A 17903-nucleotide genomic window follows, 5' to 3' on the forward strand; every position below is an offset into this window, starting at 1 on the left:
TGTACTCTGTCAAAGTTTGTGGATGATACAAAACTGTGGGGAGAAGTGGACACACCAGAGGGCAGGGAACAACTACAGGCAGACTTGGACAGGTTGGACAAATAGGCAGAAAACAACAGAATGCAATTTAACAAGGAGAAATGCAAAGTGCTGCACCTAGGGAGGAAAAATGTCCAGCACACCTACCGCCTAGGAAATAACCGGCTCGGCAGCATGGAAGCGGAAAGGGATCTTGGAGTCCTAGTGGACTCCAGATGAATACGAGTCATCAGTGTGATGAAGTCATCAGCAAAGCTAACTGCACTTTATCATGGATCAGCAGATGCATGACAAACAGAACCAAGGAGATGATACTTCCCCTCAATTGGGCGCTGGTCAGACTGCAGTTGCAATACTGCATCCAGTTTTGGGCATCGCACTTAAGAGGGATGTGAAAAACCTGGAGAGGGTCCAGAGAAGGGCCAATCATATGGTTAAGGGCTTGTAGGTAAGGAGAGACCTGGACCTCTTCAGCCTCCGCAAGAGAAGGCTGAGAGGTGACCTTGTGGCTGCCTAAAAATTCATCATGGGGGGCACAGAAGGGAATTGGTGAGGCCCTACTCACCAGGGCACCCCTCGGGGTTACAAGAAATAATGGCCATAAGCTAGCAGACAGCAGATTTAGACTGGACATTAGGAAGAACTTCTTTACAGTTAGAGTGGCCAAGGTCTGGAATAGGCATCCAAGGGAGCTGGTGCTCTCCCCTACCCTGGGGGTCTTCAAGAGGAGGTTAAATAGGCATCTGGCTGGGGTCATCTGAACCCAGCACACTTTCCTGCCTATGCAGGGGGTCGGACTCAATCTATTGAGATCCCTTCCGACCCTAACATCTATGAATCTATGAATTAAGAACAATGGATGATAAAACAGGGGCTAGAACTTCCCAACAAACCAAAAAGCCAGCACTTTTGTTGCAGCACCAGAATCAACCAAGAAAAAGCCTTTAATAACAATGTGTCCTATGCAAAAAAACTTCAACAGTAAAAAAAAACCCTTCCCAGCAACTTTCCCAGGATACATGGAATAAACTTGCACATCTTGCTGGGGTCGTTTGACCCCAGTATTCTTTCCTGCCATGGCAGGGGGTCGGACTAGATGATCTGCTCAGGTCCCTTCCGACCCTAGAAACTATGAAAAAGCTTGAGACTAGAAGAATTTAGGCACAAGTTTTGATACTCTTTAAAAAGTGAATGTGGGTTAATGATAAGCCAAAGAAAGTGCATATAAACTGTGAGTTAAATGTTGTAGGCATTACACAGAGATGACCCAAGCAGGGTGCGAGGCCCAGGGCAAACCAGTCTGTGAGGGGCCCCGCCCCTGCACGCCCTAGACACGAAGAATCCAATGGAAGATTCAGCAGTAGGAGGTGTGGGGGAGGTGCCAAGCGGCTGGATGCAAAGCTGGCGGCGGCAACACTGCCGAATCCCCATGGCCATTCCACTTGGCTCTGTGGGGCCACCCAAAGCACAAGGCCCAGGGTGGTCACCCCAGTTCGCCCCCCTAGGGACAGCCCTGAAGTGTGAACAAGAGGCACACAATCTGTTAAGTGTTGCAAAAGAGACTGATAGTGAAGTTACTGGTGAACCACTGAATCACAAGTAAGAAGTGGTCAAGGTGTTCCTCATTAGTTTCTTTGTGTGCAATCTGTAAGGAACTCTTGGAAGGGAAGAGCAGGGACTCCATACACACCAGGTTATCTATAAAATTTCACCAAATTGAAACAGACTATGCTTAGGAAACTTTCATAGGTGCAGTCCAATACATTCAAGATGAGAAAAAAAAGGAACTGTTTGCAAGCCTTGGTTACTTACTGTAACAGCGATGGTAGAATACTGAAAGTGGCAGCGTGGATATACATTACTACCCTCCTAGAATTTTCTTACTAGGAGAGTAGTAAGACACTGGAATAGGTTACCCAGAGAGGTGAAATAATCTCCACCCTTGGAAGTTTTCAAAACCTGGCTAGACAAAGTTTGGCTAGGATGTCCTAGTTGGGGATGGCCCTACTTTGAGCAGGGGGTTGGACTAGATGACCTCCTGCAGCCCCTTCCAACCCTAATTTTCTGCTGATTCTAAGAATGCTACATACTGGTTGCAAAATGACGGCAGCCAGCTGTATATTTTCTGTATGAAGGATTGTGGCATCTACTCGCAGGGAAGTGACAGCCAATGCAAGTCACATTATCCATATACATATATTCACAACATGATAGGTAATAAGAAACTCATCCAAATCCTGAAGAAAATGAAACTCAACATTTCTTATTATGATGTTCTTAATGAATTTTCAGCATGGGCACTGCAGGAACGGAACAATTCTGAGCATAGTTCAAAACTTTCAGTGGATACACCACAATCAATTCAGCATGGTCAGTTGTATCCAAGTGAAATTGCTGCAGGTCGGCCTTGTCCTGTTGTCATGGATAACGATCATTTCAATGAAGATAAGTGAACAGGTTCCGAAACAAGCCATTATACAAACGTAAATATGACACACTGATTTCATTTCACCAATAACAAACTATTTCAGATACACAACCTGGGTTATACCAAAACCTGAAGTTTGGAAAGTCTAGTCTACCCAGTTATTACCAAAAATTATGAGAGTGGTATATTACATGCTCAACTGCAACCACAAAGATTGGAAGTTATTTTTGAGGGAATACTGGTGCACCAGTTAACCTCCCATGAACTTCTGCAAATGATTCAACCATGTGGAAGGATCCCAGCATAGATATCATTACTCTCTTGAAAGCAATGTTGTGAAGTGGAAAACATACAATGTTAAATGTTACTCAGTCTCCGAGCAAAGAAGTTTTTATAGATGTGATGGACTGGTGCCAAAAATTTGCTGACCTGAAAAAGATGCCAGTGATTCAGTTGGTTGCAAATCAAGCAGTCTATAGATATACTGAAGAGGCCCTTTGAGAATGTAAGTACAGGGGCAGGCAATTATTTTGGGCCGCTTACTGAGTTGTGGCAAGCCATTGAGGGTGGCATGACAGGCAGCCAGGTGCAGATAACTATTAATTTTCAAAATTTTTAGGGGCCCTGCAGGCTAGATAGAATGGCCTAGCAGGCCACATTTTGTTCACCCCTGAGATAAGAGATGGCCTAATGTGAAAGAGAGTACTTGGTGGGTTTCACACAGAAATGTCTTATCTCAATGCTCTAGGAAAGAGACATGCAGGTAGGGGTCTTGAAGAATTAGCTGTTGCTTCATGGGTTGCAGCTGCAGGTAGTTCACATAGGGCATTTTATGAACTTTACAACAGAGGAATGTGCCTCCACAAACTAGTAACAGAAGGTTTAATGAATACGTTAATCCACAGATACCTCCAGAAGATTCCTCAAGCGATTGATAGCTTGAAACAGTTGGTAGATATCACTTCAGAAAATGTACATGAGGAATTCATCAGTACAACTGCTTTTCAGGAATTGCTACATTCAATGTTTGAAGAAGTGCTTAGTTGTAAATCAGATATGGCCAAGTATTTTCTGTCTTATAGCACTGAGGTTGAAATCCTCTTTCAATATCACCATTCTCTGAGGGGCAGAACAAATTTCAAAAGAGTACTTATCGACTTATCATAGAATGCTTCCACTGTTAGCAACTTAAGGAAGCGTCAACTCTCTCAGATACCTGTCCTTATAGTACTGGCAAATAACAACACAGAGAAGACAAAAAGGTGCACATGGCTGCAATGTTTTCATTTTCATTTACTGGAAAAACTTACAGCAACCTGCCTCCAGATCAAGTCACTGAAATGACCATGAACAAAGAATCCAAGAACAGAAGAAGTGGGGGCTGGATTAGCTTTACCAAGAATTTATCCAAGGTTGCAATCAACATAGTAGACCAGTTATCATGCAGTGAAGGGAACAACTAAAACAGGTGATTCATTTCCAGAACTTGGTCTATCAAGACTGTAGACAGACTGCAAGGTTGCTGAATTGGTGAAGACAGATTGGAGATCTGAATGGACGAACTCTTCACTACCTTTGCTCTGGTAAGCCAGCAACAGAAGAGTCTCCACAAAGCCCATGATGCAGGTAATGTGATTGTGGAAAACGTTCTGGAGAGACTTTCTTATGAAACTCAGTCAATACATGACACTATCACCACAAGGAAAAAGCAAGACCTTTACAACAAAAACTGCAACCAAGAGCAAGCAAGAGTGTAGGAAAAAGGTTGCCCATACTACAATGAAACAAATAATTGACCTTCTAACCAGCAGAAAAGAGACTACCATAACTTTAGAAGAAATTATGCAATACAAAATTACTTCTGTGAGTGTTTTGCTCTTCACAGCAGATGAGACATTCCACAAACCTGTCAAATCAAAGTTTGTAACATTGATGAACCTCCAGTCGATCTCACCACCATCACATTATCATTAATTAATAGATATTGGAATGATATGGAATAAAGTCCCACTGAGCAAAAAACAGTCTGAATATGCCCTCAGTCTCTTCAAGTGTGTCACTGGTCAATGCCCACAAGCAGTGGCATTTCACTTAATTAATTATGTTTATGGTGGAGAACTGTTGATGTCTAGTACAAAACAGCATAAGCAGCAGCACTGTCAGTCAAAGTCAGTCTGGTTTGTTCCTAATGCCTACCCTGTTTCTGACCAGCAAATGCCTACTGGAGCATCCTGGTGCTCGTTTCTGTCAAAGCATTCTAACAAAATGAGACTACAACATTTTCTTTAGAATGAATGGCATTCTTTCTTCCACCATGCTAACCTGTACTTCACAATGAATCTCATCTGCTATGATTTAAAATCCAGAAAACATGATGCGTGTTTTGTATTGAAATCTCCATGTGAGGCGGACACAAGGGCATTCTTCCATGCAGCTCAAATGGATAGATAATTCCTGCACCGTCATTTTTTATTTCAAAGATACTGATGTATGGGTTGTTGCTTCCTACATCAGTCACATGAATGAGCAAGATATACACATGTGCAAGAAAAAACAGGAGACATACCATCATACTCCTACTGCCATTCATTATTTCCAGAGTGTGATGCAGCATCTGCTGCTCTTGGCGTTTACAGATTCACTAGAGTCACACAGTGGGAGGTTTCTTTGGCTGTGGTAAAGTGACATCAATGAAGTGAATCTTACAGTCAAGAGAGTTGATGTACATGGAAACTATGCAACAACATGGAAAAAATTAGCTCACTAAAGATCTGTTTGATAAACAGGCTTTATTACTGTCAGAATACTTTACAATAACCCTGTGAGAGATAGTTTGTCCACTGCTCATGCACATAAGTGGCAGCAAACGGCACACTACGATTCTGCGAGACTTCCTCCAGACCATGACTCTTTCAAATAGCACTGCCTCTGAGCACACTTGTAAGTCTATGAATGGAGAAATTCACAACATGCACAAACTCTTGATACAAAAAATTTTGGGTGGATGTCAGTGCTCAATGCATTGGAACCTGTAATGCGTATTAAAAGTGGGTTCAACTGAGGGCAGGTCCTGCCTAACTAGCCTAGATTCTTTTTATGATCAGGTCACAAAGTCCCTGGACAATGGTGTCGGGGTGGATGTCATCTTCCTGGACTTTAAGAAGGCCTTTGACATGGTTTCCCACCACTTTCTCGTAAAAAAACTTGGTGACTGCGACATTGATGCCTACACAGTCAGATGAGTAGCAAATTGACTAGATGGTCGCACCCAGAGAGTGGTGGTGGATGAGTCATTTTCAACCTGGAGGGATGTGGGCAGTGGAGTCCCCCAGGGCTCGGTCCTGGGGCCTGAACTGTTCAACAACTTTATCAGCGATCTGGATGTGGACGCGGAATGCACGCTGTCCAAATTCACTGATGACACCAAGTTGTATGGCGAGGTGGGCACGCTGGAGGGGAGGGACAGAATCCAGCTAGATCTAGACAAATTACAGAGGTGGGCAGATAAGAATAGGATGGAATTCAATGCAGACAAGTACAAGGTGCTGCATCTAGGGAGAAGAAACCAGCAACACACCTATAGGCTGGGGAACACCCTTCTTGTCAACCTGGTGGCAGAAAGGGATCTTGGAGTCGTTGTTGACTCCAGGATGAACATGAGCTGCCAATGCGAGGAAGTGGTCAGTAAGGCTAACCGCACCTTGTTGTACATCTACAGATGCATCACAAGCCAGTCCAGGGATGCCCTCTATGCGGCATTGGTCAGGCTGCAGTTGGAGTACTGCGTCCAGTTCTGGGCACTGCACTTCAAGAGGGATGCGACTAGCATTGAGAGGGTCCAGAGGAGGGCCACTTGCATGATCAAGGGGCAGTGGAGCAGGCCCTACAAAGAGAAGCTAAAGAGCCTGACCCTATTCAGCCTCCACAAAAAGAAGGCTGAGAAGGGATCTAGTGGCCATTTACAAAGTCACCGGGGGGACCAGCGGTAATTGGGGGAGGCTCTGTTTCCCCTTGCACAACCCAGGGTTACTAAGAATAATGGCCACAAATTGTTAGAGAGAAGGTTCACACTGGACATCAGGAGACATTACTTTACAGACAAAGCTGCCAGGCTTTGGAATGGGCTTCCAAGTGAAGTGGTACTTTCTCCTACCTTGGGGGTCTTCAAAAGGAGGCTGAACACATATTTTGCTGGGGTGATATGACCCTGGCACCTGTTCCTGCCCGAAGCAAGGGGTCAGACCTGATGATCTGTTTAGGTCCCTTCTGACCCTAAACACTATGATACATGGCTCAGGGTGCAAGGGGGAAGGAGATGACAATCCAGCTGGTGGTTTTTTTGATGCCCTTAGAGGCACTGGTCAGGGATGAACTAGGCATAGCTATGCCTATGCTCTACTATGGGTATTTCCCATGTTTCTGAGATTTGCTGGTTGCTGCATGGGACAAGGAAGGATTTTTTTTTCTCCTCCTCTTGCTACATGCATGGAAGGGGGGATTCCCTTCTTCAGAAATAATGGATATTGGCATAGGGATTTTTACTAGAGTGTGCCAATACTCCTGCTGGAACTATAACTGGGGGTTCCTAGTTAAAGGATCTTGTCCCCTCCACTCTGGGTCAGACCAACTGACACATTTGGGAACCGGAAGAAGTTTTACTTTATGGTCAGATTAGCATGGACTGTTGGTGTGGGGTTACCTTCCTGTGTAGCACAGAACATGGCCCTCTTCCTTGGATCCTGTGAGTTTATTTTAACAACACTTGCAACAGCAGGACACTGGCCACCATTGTACTCCTGCTTTACCTGGGGCAGGTTAGGATGCTGTGGCTTGTAACTGTGTAACAGGGTTGATAGTGTAATTTTAATAATAGGTTAGACAAGGATTTACTTGGGATGCTGTCAACAGGGATGATCCTGCCTCAGGCAGAAGGCTGGACTAGATGATCTCCAGAGGTCCCTTCCAGCCCTACTTTTCTACAATTCTTTAAATATGGGGACATGCAATACAAGCAGCCAACCCCAAGCTGATGTGTTGTACCCTGGCACTACAAACCTATTCCTTTGACACCTGCCATTGACCAGGAGCTACACATACTAACATGGACTTTTTCTCACAGGGGACTAGATAAAGAAGAGTGGGGTTGCAGGCTGTACTCTTGGGAGGTATAGTTTTTGTAACAGTGGTCTGCCCATTTAAAAAGGAACAACCCTGTTGAGAAAGCCCACCTGCAGGGTGTTTAGATAATCAGGGAGTATCCTGCTGGGAGCTTTAAAAACTCCCAGAAGAGTAAGCAGAGCAGAAGAGGAAGCAAGCTGTAAGCAAAACAACATGCTGCAGAGAGCCAGGCTGCTGTGCCAGAGCCCAAGCAAAGGGGGCTCTCCTTCTCATCTGAAGAACAGGGCAGAAGGATTTGGTTTTCTTTGTTTCATTCTCTTTCTTTCTTTATTTAAAGAACTGTGTTTTGCTTGGGAGGACTGGCTGAGGATCTCCTCTAGAGGTAAACCCACTTGCAGAAGACAGGAGGCTCAGCAACCTGCTTACAGTGCCTCATATACAAGGAGAGCTCCATCACTAAGACTTTAAATGGTATCAAATGGGGTTGGAGTTGGTTCTGCATATGGAGTAGGCTCCATACAGTTTGTTGCAGGTTCAGGCCAAAGATTCCCATTGTACAGGACAGCAAACTGGTATGCATCAGCTAAAACAAAAGCCAAAAGACCTTCAATAGGTCATGGTCATATGATTGGGTACTTCCATACACAGCTTGTTTGCCAGTTAGTTTACATTTTAGCTAACATATTGATTTCTTTTTTGTAAGAGGGATTTCATTTTAACAATTCTTTCAAGAATTTGAATCTAGCCATTAAAGTTAAAAAACAAAAACAAGTTTCATTCTTTCCTCCCTGATATACTGTACAGTACTTGCAAGAAAGCCGCAGAAATGTTAACAAAAAAAAGGCTCAATAAAACCCAACAAAATCCCTGAGAAAAGATCTGTATCCGATCCCAAAATGGAACCAAGCTATTCAATCAGGTTTATTATTGCAATGTACCTTCCCTCTCCTTAAAAAAATATTCTGTTAAAATAGTGTTATTTAAGTTGCAAAGTCAGGGCCAGAAAATTAAGGAAATGCCAGATTTAAGATTGCATACACCACTCTGCATGCTGAATGCCACAAGGTCCTTGTGGAAAGTATGCAGGTGTTAAAGACAGTTTCATAATACATTTGCATGAGGGGATGAATTATATGTTAAGGAATCTAACCTGAATATATGGGTCACATATAGATGATGTTATTCCATATGACATGCACAAAATTGTAAGAACATAAGAAGTCCCACGGTAGGTCAGATAATCAATCCATCTAGAACAGTATTCTGTCTCTGACAGCTGCTGGAGTAGATTTGATAGATTTCATAGACATTAGGGTTGGAAGGACCACTGAAGATCATCGAGTCCAGCCCTTCACCCGAAGGGCAGGAAGTCAGCTGGGATCATAGGATCCCAGCAAGATAAGCATCCAATTTGCCCTTGAAGGTGTTCAATGTAGGTGCTTGGACCATGTCCGATGGCAGGCTATTCCAGACCTTGGGGGCTCAGACAGTAAAGACATTCTTCCTTATGTCCAGCCTGAAACGGTCTTGTAGTAGTTTATGACCGTTCGACCTCGTCATTCCTTGGGGCACTCTGGTGAACAAACGTTCCCCCAGATACTGATGGTCACCCCTGATAAACTTATAGGTGGCTATCAGATCACCCCTAAGCCTGCACTTTTCCAGGCTAAAGAGCTCCATAGCTCTCAGCCTGTCATCGTAAGGTCTGTTGTCCTGACCTCTGATCATGTGCATGGCTTTTCTCTGGACTCTCTCAAGCTTCTCTACATCCTTTTTGAATTGTGGGGCCCAAAACTGGATGCAGTACTCCAGCTGCGGCCTCACCAAGGCCGAGTACAAGGGGAGAATAACATCACAGGATTTGCTTGAGAAGCATCTACGGATGCAAGCCAGCGTTTTGTTCACTTTACTAGCCGCAGCATCGCATTGCAGGCTCATGCTCATCTTGTGGTCAATGATGACCCCCAAGTCTCTTTCTTCCATAGTACTAGCCAGCGTAGCACTACCAAGTCTATAAGGATACTGCAGGTTTTTCCTCCCAAGGTGGAGAACCTTGCATTTCTCAGTGTTAAACACCATCAGGTTCTCGTCTGCCCATTTGCTGAGCCTGTCCAGGTCAGCCTGGATCACCCTCCTGTCCTCTGGTGTGGATGCTGTGCCCAATTCAGTCCAATTCTGACCTCAATGTCCACAAAGCCAGGGGGGCTGCTGTGCCCTCTTGCTGCCTTTCCTCCAAGATGGAACAGAATTAGCTTGTGCATTGAGGATCGCTCTCTTGAGGAGGAACCACTCTTCCCGGACTCCCCTCCCCCTGGGGTCATGGTCCCTTAGGGCCTCACTGACAAGCCTCCTGAGCTTGTCAAAGTCAGCTTTCCTGAAGTCAAGGGCTTCAGTGTTGCAGACTGACTTGCCAGCTTTAGGACGGATGGTGAAGGTGATCAGCTCGTGGTTGCGGTCACCCAGCTTCCTATCAATCACTAGGTCGCTGATTAGGTCGTCCCCTGTAGCCAGTACCAGGTCGAGCAGCGCTTTACCTCTCATTGGCCCATAGACTTCCTGAGTCAGGTAGAGATCATCCACACACGATAGGAAGCTTTGTGACTGCTCAGATTTTGCTGAGTGATCCTCAATCTTTAGTGGGATGCTTTAGAGGGAGACCACTGAATAAGTTATATCTAAAGCAGGGACGGGAGTAATGGTGGATCTGGCTGGAAGCCAGACTCTGTTTCCCAGTGGCCGGTTTCCATGGAGTTTCCATGGAGACCCCAGGAAGGGCAGGTCATGACAGCTCAGAGAAGTGCTGGCAGGATGGCAGGATGCACAGCTGAGCAGAGAGCTGCTCCAGGGTTGGGGCTGGGATTTTGCAGTGGTGACAGTGTGGTCTGGAGCCAGGGCAGAGCCACGATCTGTTGCCTGGGCACCCCTGCCCAGGGAGTACAGGCAGCAGATCGTGGCTCTTCCTTGGCTCTGGACCACGCTATCACTGCCACAAGATCCCAGCCCCAGAGCAGCTCCCTGCCTAGCTCCACACCCTTCCAGAGTTGCTAGGGCTGATCTCCATTGAAACTCCAACCCTGAGCTGTCATGGCCTTGCCCCTCCTGGGGTCTCCATTGAAACTGCCTGCAGTGACATGGACAAGGGCTGCTGGGAAATGTAGTCTGGTATGGGCCAAATCTGGTCCATGGGCCAGACTCTGCCCACCCCGATCTAAAGCAATCTACCCCCTAATTCAATAGATACCATCCCTGGTATCCCTGGTATCCACAACTATTGATTTAGACATGCCAGAAGAAACATCTCCAACCATTCTATTCAATCATTGGAAATGGGATAGAAAGTTGCAACTGAGCTGTAGAAGTGAATAAGAAGTCAAAATGTATGCAATGTAGTAGCTCACCGTGACTTTAAAAAGATTTGGCAGTGAGGGGACACTGTGCTTAATGGTCACTCCCATATGTAGGGACTTATTTAATGTATGGTTTTGCAGAAACTATAAATTCTGTGACTGTCCACAAAAATCATGAAAAAAAAAATTAATAAAAATCAAATGCTGGCTCTCCAGTGGGAACCAATGATCCTCACTGTCATGAGGGGAAGGCATCAGCTGTCAGAGAAGCATAAAGGGCAAGAGACAAGATGGCAGCTGCCCCCTTGTCCCTCCTTCCCCCATGGGGTCTCTCCACCAATCAGCGTTGAGGAGCAGAGCAGCACAAAGAGCAGGCAGCAGTCATGATGGCAGCCGCCGCCTCATCCCTCCCTCCTCCCCCAGGGTCTCTCCACCAATCAACACCAAGAGGCAGAACAGCCGCAAAATGCCCACAAAATCAGCTCTGTGCACAGGCAGGCCATGAAAAACCCTTAGTCTCACTTTGATTTAAACAAGTCCCTAACCATATGTGTTGTTTAGATGGGCTGCACGAACTTATCCTTGTGGTAGGCTCCCATTAGCATGGTTGGCCAATATGGGCTATGTGTTTTATAGTCATGCTCAGTGTTGGCTGCTAAATAATAGATAATGCATTTAGTGAGATTTCCTTGTATGTGATTATAAGGGGCTTTCCCCCCATGCCAATTGGGGAGGGGGAGGTGAGCTCGTCTTGTATCTGAGTAAATATAGTAATACTGTCTCTTCTAAGTTTTAGACCTGTGTCCTACTAATTTCAGTAGGTGTCCCCTAATTTTAATATTCTTGGACTTGGTGAACAACAGTTCATTGTTCACTTAGTTCATACTCTTCATAATTTTATAGACCTTTATCATATCCCCTCACCTTCTCCCTTCCAAACTGAAGACTTCTTAGTCTCTCCTGATTCGGAAACTGCTCCATGTACCCAATCATTTTGGTTGCCCTTCTCTGTACCTTTTCTAGTTCTACTGCATCATTTTGAGATATGGGGAGCAGAGCTGCACACATTCAGGATTTGTATACTGGCATGATGAAGCCCAAAATTTTATTCAGGGGTGTTGGTTGTAGCTGTGTTGGTCTAAGGATATACAAAGACAAGGTTCTTTGGGTGAATCTGATATCTCTTATTAGATCAAGTAAAATAATTGGGAATATCCTTCTTTGCAAGCTTTTGGGTACAAAACCATTCTTCAGGCAGAGGGAGCAGTGTCAGCACTTGTTTTGTGGTCTCCTGAATGGGGTGGAAGTCAATATGCAAAAATGCAGGTCACTGAAAAGGCATATGCCTGGCAGTAAGGGTTAGAGAGGGTGAGAGACAATGGGCAAGGGGGGGAGGGAAGGGGAATGGTGATCTGGTGATGGAATGCTGCTGGTAAATTGTAGAGAGGTTACCTGGGGTATCAGATGTTAGGCAGGTTATAATGTGTCAAATTCAATGTCTATATTTAGTCCATGATTTTCTGTATCTAGTAGACTGATGAAGTGAAGTTCGTAGGCTCATCTGTGAAAGGTGTCCTGTAAACTCCCCTGAAGAATTAGAAATGAGAGATTGGACAGAGGTTGCTTATCTTGTGAGAAATATGCACCACAGGTCACTGGGTATTTCTGTCTTTGATAGATTTTTGGTTTGCGTTCATTCATTGTTGCTTGGTTTCTCCTACATATTTTCCATCATGGCATTTAGAACACCGGAGGAGATTTATCATATTTCTGGAAGTGCAGGTATAAGATCCAGGAATGGTGATGTTTCTGTTACGGGGTACAGTTATTTTGGGAGTGGTGGAGATACGTTGGCAGGTTTTCCATTTCTTGTCCTGGCACGGTCTGGATCCATTCAGTGTTTTAGGCCACAGAAAGATTGCTTGTGGTGATTAAACAAGCACCAAACTTCACCAATCTAAAGTCTAGGATGAGTGGTTCTCGAAAGATTTTACTGTTTTTTTCGGTCACTGCTGCACAATGAGCTGATGTTTTCAGAGAATTATCTACAATGATTCCAAGGTCTCTTTCTTGAGTTGTAACAACTAGTTCAGAATCTGGTACTGTGTACATGTAGTTGAGGTTATTTTTCCTTAGGTGCATTACCTTGCACTTGTCAACACTGAAATTCACCTTCCCTTTTTTTTACCGACTCAGAGTGGCACAATCTGCCCACAGCCCTTCTCCATCAGTTTGAGACTTGACTACCCAGAATAATTTGGTATCTTATCCAAACTTAGAGATTTCACTCTACACTCCCTTTTTCAAGCGATTGAAAATGATGACTAAAATTGGGCCCAGCACAGATCCATGCGGGACCCCACTTTTAACTTCCCTCCACCCTGAAAAATGACCATCTGGTCCTACCCTTTGCTTCCCATCTTTTAACCAGTTCTCAGTTCACAAAAGAAGCTTCCCTTCAATCCCATGGCAATGCAGTTTTTTAAAAACCTTTGATAAAGGACCTTGTCAAAAGTTTTTCCAAAGACCAAATATACTGTCAGCTGGATCCCCCTTGTCCACACACCTATAAGCAACATCAAAGAATTCCAGCAGATTTGTGAGGCAGGATTCACCTGCCTTAAAAATCACATTGGCTCTTCCCCAGCAGATCACATTTGTCCATGTGACTGCTGATTCTTTACTATATTCTTTACTATAGATTCTACCAACTAGCCAAGGATAAAATAAAGACTTACTGGTCTATAGCTCTGAGGACCACCTCTGGACAGGCCCTCTGGAGAGGGTGGGAAATCAAGGCAACTGCCCTGAGCCCTGCGGTCAGTGCCGCATAGGCCCCGCCACAGCTGCCACATGCCACTGCTGAGCACTGCCGGCTCCAGCCACTTGCCGTCCCTCCTCCCACTTGCCCCCCCCGCCCCTGCTCCACTGGCTCCAGCTGCTTGCCCTCCACACAGGCCAATATGCCCCAGGCCCCTGCGCACCCCTAGGGATGGTCTGCCTCTGGAGCCCTTTTTGAAGGTAGGTATTATGTTGGCAATCTGCCAGTCCTTTGGCACAGAGGCAATTTGTAATGACAGGTTACATACCATTGTCAACAGTTCTGCAATTTCACTTTTGACGTCCTTCAGACCTCTCAGGTAGATGCCATCTGGTTCTGGGGACTTATTTGGAAACTTATATGAGGACTTATTGGGAAAAGAAATGTCATAGCTGTATCCTTAGATTTCTGTCAGTCCAAATTGTTATTCAATTACTCTCTCAATAACACTCAAGTTGATCACTTGTAGTTTATGCTTATAATTTCATATACAAATGATGATCTATTTGTGCAATGAATTAAACAGCCTCAGTTAACAGATCATTCTAAGATGTTTAAAGAGTTATAGAATGGAAAACGCAAATCTTCAAAGTAACATTAGAATGTAAAACAAGATTCTAAAAAAATAGACACACTTGTATGACAACAGAAATCTTATCGATTTACTCAGTTATATATTTAAAAGATATACCAAACCTCAAATTTCAGTGTTCATGCTGATTTTCCCTTAATATTAAAAGATCATAAGGAATCAAAAAATTATGCCTTCTAACATCTGTGAAAGACAATATGGAATCTACAACAAAGCCTCACTTTGATAAAGAAAAGATACCTTCAACAGTTATCAGAGGAAAATAGAATGGAAAACCTAGAGAGGTGACCATGCTCATCAGGTTTTGATGGGATCCTTTCCACCAATGCCCCTGATATTCAGATGCAGAAAACATTTCCACTTTAACTGAAGAGGATTTATTTAAAATCATCATACTGATGCCCCCCACTTGGTTTCTTTGCTACCAAGAAACACAAGAACTTAAGGTAAAGAACTGGAAAATAATTTGCACAAAAACGCATTTGATCAGGACATTTAAGACTACTGAATGTTACTACTCAAATCCAAGATGCAAAAATATCAGCATGGAAAAAATTAAGCCGAGTCTTGGATTTGAGTACTGTCCTGGGGCAGGCACCGACTCAACTTGGCTTTGGTCCCAGGCTGGAATCACTAGTTTGGCAGGGGAAGGGACACGTGGTCAGTAGGAGCATAGGGAAGACTGTGGAGTGGGACAAGCCCTTCTGCAGCCTGTCCCCCAATCCCCAGCCTGCTGTGTCTGCGAATGCCTCCCCTTCCCCCTTATATTCTGCTCCCACTCCAGGTCCTGCAGCCATGACCCACCCCAGCCTAGAGCTGCTGCTTTTCCCTGGCCAATTTTCCTTTTATCTTTCTGGATCTGTGAGATCTGGTTTCTGAAGTATACCCATGTGTCAGGAAATAAAATTGTGTTTTATCACTAAGCGCACGAACAATCTATGAGAACAAAAATGAAAATCTATGCTACTACATAAACATTTAGGAAAGGGTATAAAGACAACGAGTTAGATTTAAATGTGTTAATTACACATCAATTTCCATCCTAAATAGATTAATTGGGCTACCTCATTCCACTGAAAACTTCTCACTGGCTTTATTTTTACAACCAATGATTTCAATGCGAACAAGATTAGGGTTTAAGAGTAACATGTAGTTTACATAATTTATAAGCCAAATTATTATAAATCATATTAAGGCTTTGTGCGGTAATGGTGTGAGCAGAACTTGTAAAGCAAATTAAAAAAAATGTTAGCAGGTTTTGAAATCAACCAGATCTGAATGTTTCTAGATACTGTATGCTGTTTTAGGGATATTTATGAATATCTATAAATGGGGGAAAGTGTTCTTTCATTTATTCTACTTCATACTGCCAAAAGTCATCCATCTTGCCATTAAAACTATTATCTACATGAAAAAGTAACTACCACATTACTAGAAAATATGTCCAGTTTGGCATAATGACTAGATTTCAGAGAGTGGCAACAAAACATAATGTAACAGTTATTCATCATGAGCAAGCGCTTCTGTTGCCTTTTTATGAAAAGTGCCAACTAAAACCAGCTAGCCTTTGCTGGAGTAGTCAAGTGGGTATACCATTCACTTAAAATTAAAACCAAGAGGAATCCTATCTACTAAGAGACATTCTGAGCTCTGACCTACATGCACATCCTTTATGCAGTATGAACAAGCAAAACAGATAGCTACTTGGAAATTAAAAGAGTTTCACAGATTTAGTAGTCAAACCTGATAGATGACAAGTGCCCAACTGAAGAAGGAGGAAAAGGCTCTGTAGCTTGCAGGATGGAATGAACAGCATACAAAATTTGGGATCTTGTTTTATCATATTTACCTGAATCCAAGACTACTTAGAACTTAAGGTGACCCTCCATCCATAATTAGATTCTAGATATGGATAATTATAGATTTATTAACATTTTTCATATCCAGAATCTAATTATTGGAGGGGCATCTTAAATTTGTCCCCTGCACTGCAAGGGACAAGTGGTAGGGAAAGCAGAGGTAGGGGGTTTAGAAGTGGGGAAAGCAGTAGCAGGGGAGACCTGCAGAGGGAAGGGGTGAAGCGGGGAATAGCAGTGAGGTAGGCAGCTTGGGGAACAGGCAGCCTGACCCTTACCCCTTAGCTTCCCCCACCACTTATCCCCCACTATTCTGCTGCTGCCCCTGGCTGATCCGGGTACAGGGGGGAACTCCAGAGCCACCCTTGACTCACTCCTGTCCCAGAGTGCAGAAAGCAGCTCTGCAGGTAGCCAAGCTCAGCAGCACAAGGGTTCCTTCCTTCCCTGTCCCCACACTTCCCCTCATCTCCCCCACCAGTTGGGAGCAGGCTGGAACGAGGAATCTACGCTCTGCCACAGCTGCTCCTTGCAGCACAGGTCAGGAATGGCTCTGGAGTTCCTTCAATGCCTGCATCAGCTAGGAGTCAGACTGCTCCAGATAGGACCTATCAAGCGCAGCTGTGCAGGGACTTCAGCTGAGGATTGCAGCAACAGTGCACAGAGCCACCTTCTCTGCCTGGTTCCTTACCAGCGAGGTAAACTGGGGTAAGGAAGGAAGTGAGCGAGGAGGGGCTAGAGAGCTGTGCAGAGAGTACATGCTGGGAGCAGAAAACTGAGCACCAATGATGACATCCCTGGCCTGGTGAGGCTCTCTGCACAGCCACTTGCCACAGCTCCCAGCTGGGGTGGTCTGATACTCAGTTCTAAAGATGAGGCTTTAGTTTCCCTGTGATAAACAGGTGAAAATATTAGAATCAAGTAAATATGGTATTTGCCTGTATGCTTTTCTAACATGGCAGCTAAACTTACAAGTCCTGTATTCTGTATATAAATAATATTTTCTTAGCTAAAGAGATGGCATCTTACAACAGTAAACAGATCAGCAGGCAAAGCACCATGCCACAGCTGATATCCTGAACAAAAGGACTACAAATCAGGCAAAGCTATGAGAACCAAGATCCATTTTCTCAGATCCATTAGCAGTGTGATCTGAGAAATCACAACTCTTCTCCATTTCTGTATGTGCCTTATACCAGTGCTTCAGACTCAGGAGTATGAACTAAAACTCTGCCATGCTGGGCAGCACCTTCGGCCCAAGCACATTCAGGGCCTGCTGCAATTGTGGCAATGGATTTGACTACAGCTGCCCCAGCATAAGCCACCCAATCACAGGCTGCCTGGGGATGCCATTCTGGTGCCCTCTCTGAATCAGTATTCAGAGTACTACTTCAACTCAACCTCCCCAAGTTATACTACTGTTCAAATCTGAATAAAAGGGCACTCAAATACTGATTTTGAAATGCTAAAAAAATGTTCCTTTGCTACCTAAACATAAAAGAGCTTTGCCTTATGTTTTGCCATTTTTCATTTGGTAACAAAGTTCAGTGGATGCAGCACAAATTTCCCCCTAAAAGTTTGACTCCAATCCATTTCTCAAATAAGTGCTAAATTCTACATCACTAAAAACAGTAGGAGATTACCATCGTCTTAAATGGGTGCAAGTGAATTTCCTTCATTCTAGGTCCAAGATAAAAGCCCTTAC

At 44.2% G+C, this 17903-nt stretch overlaps 1 protein-coding gene across 2 annotated transcripts in view; it reads right to left on the minus strand.

The window, feature by feature from the left end:
- Positions 1-17903, minus strand: part of PCCA (propionyl-CoA carboxylase subunit alpha) — a 475583-nt gene that overhangs the window by 384898 nt on the left and 72782 nt on the right. The window lies entirely within an intron of this gene.

Source organism: Crocodylus siamensis, chromosome 1, assembly GCF_052110815.1.
Source record: "Crocodylus siamensis isolate JL-2025a chromosome 1, ASM5211081v1, whole genome shotgun sequence".
In the NCBI taxonomy this organism is placed as follows: domain Eukaryota; kingdom Metazoa; phylum Chordata; order Crocodylia; family Crocodylidae; genus Crocodylus; species Crocodylus siamensis.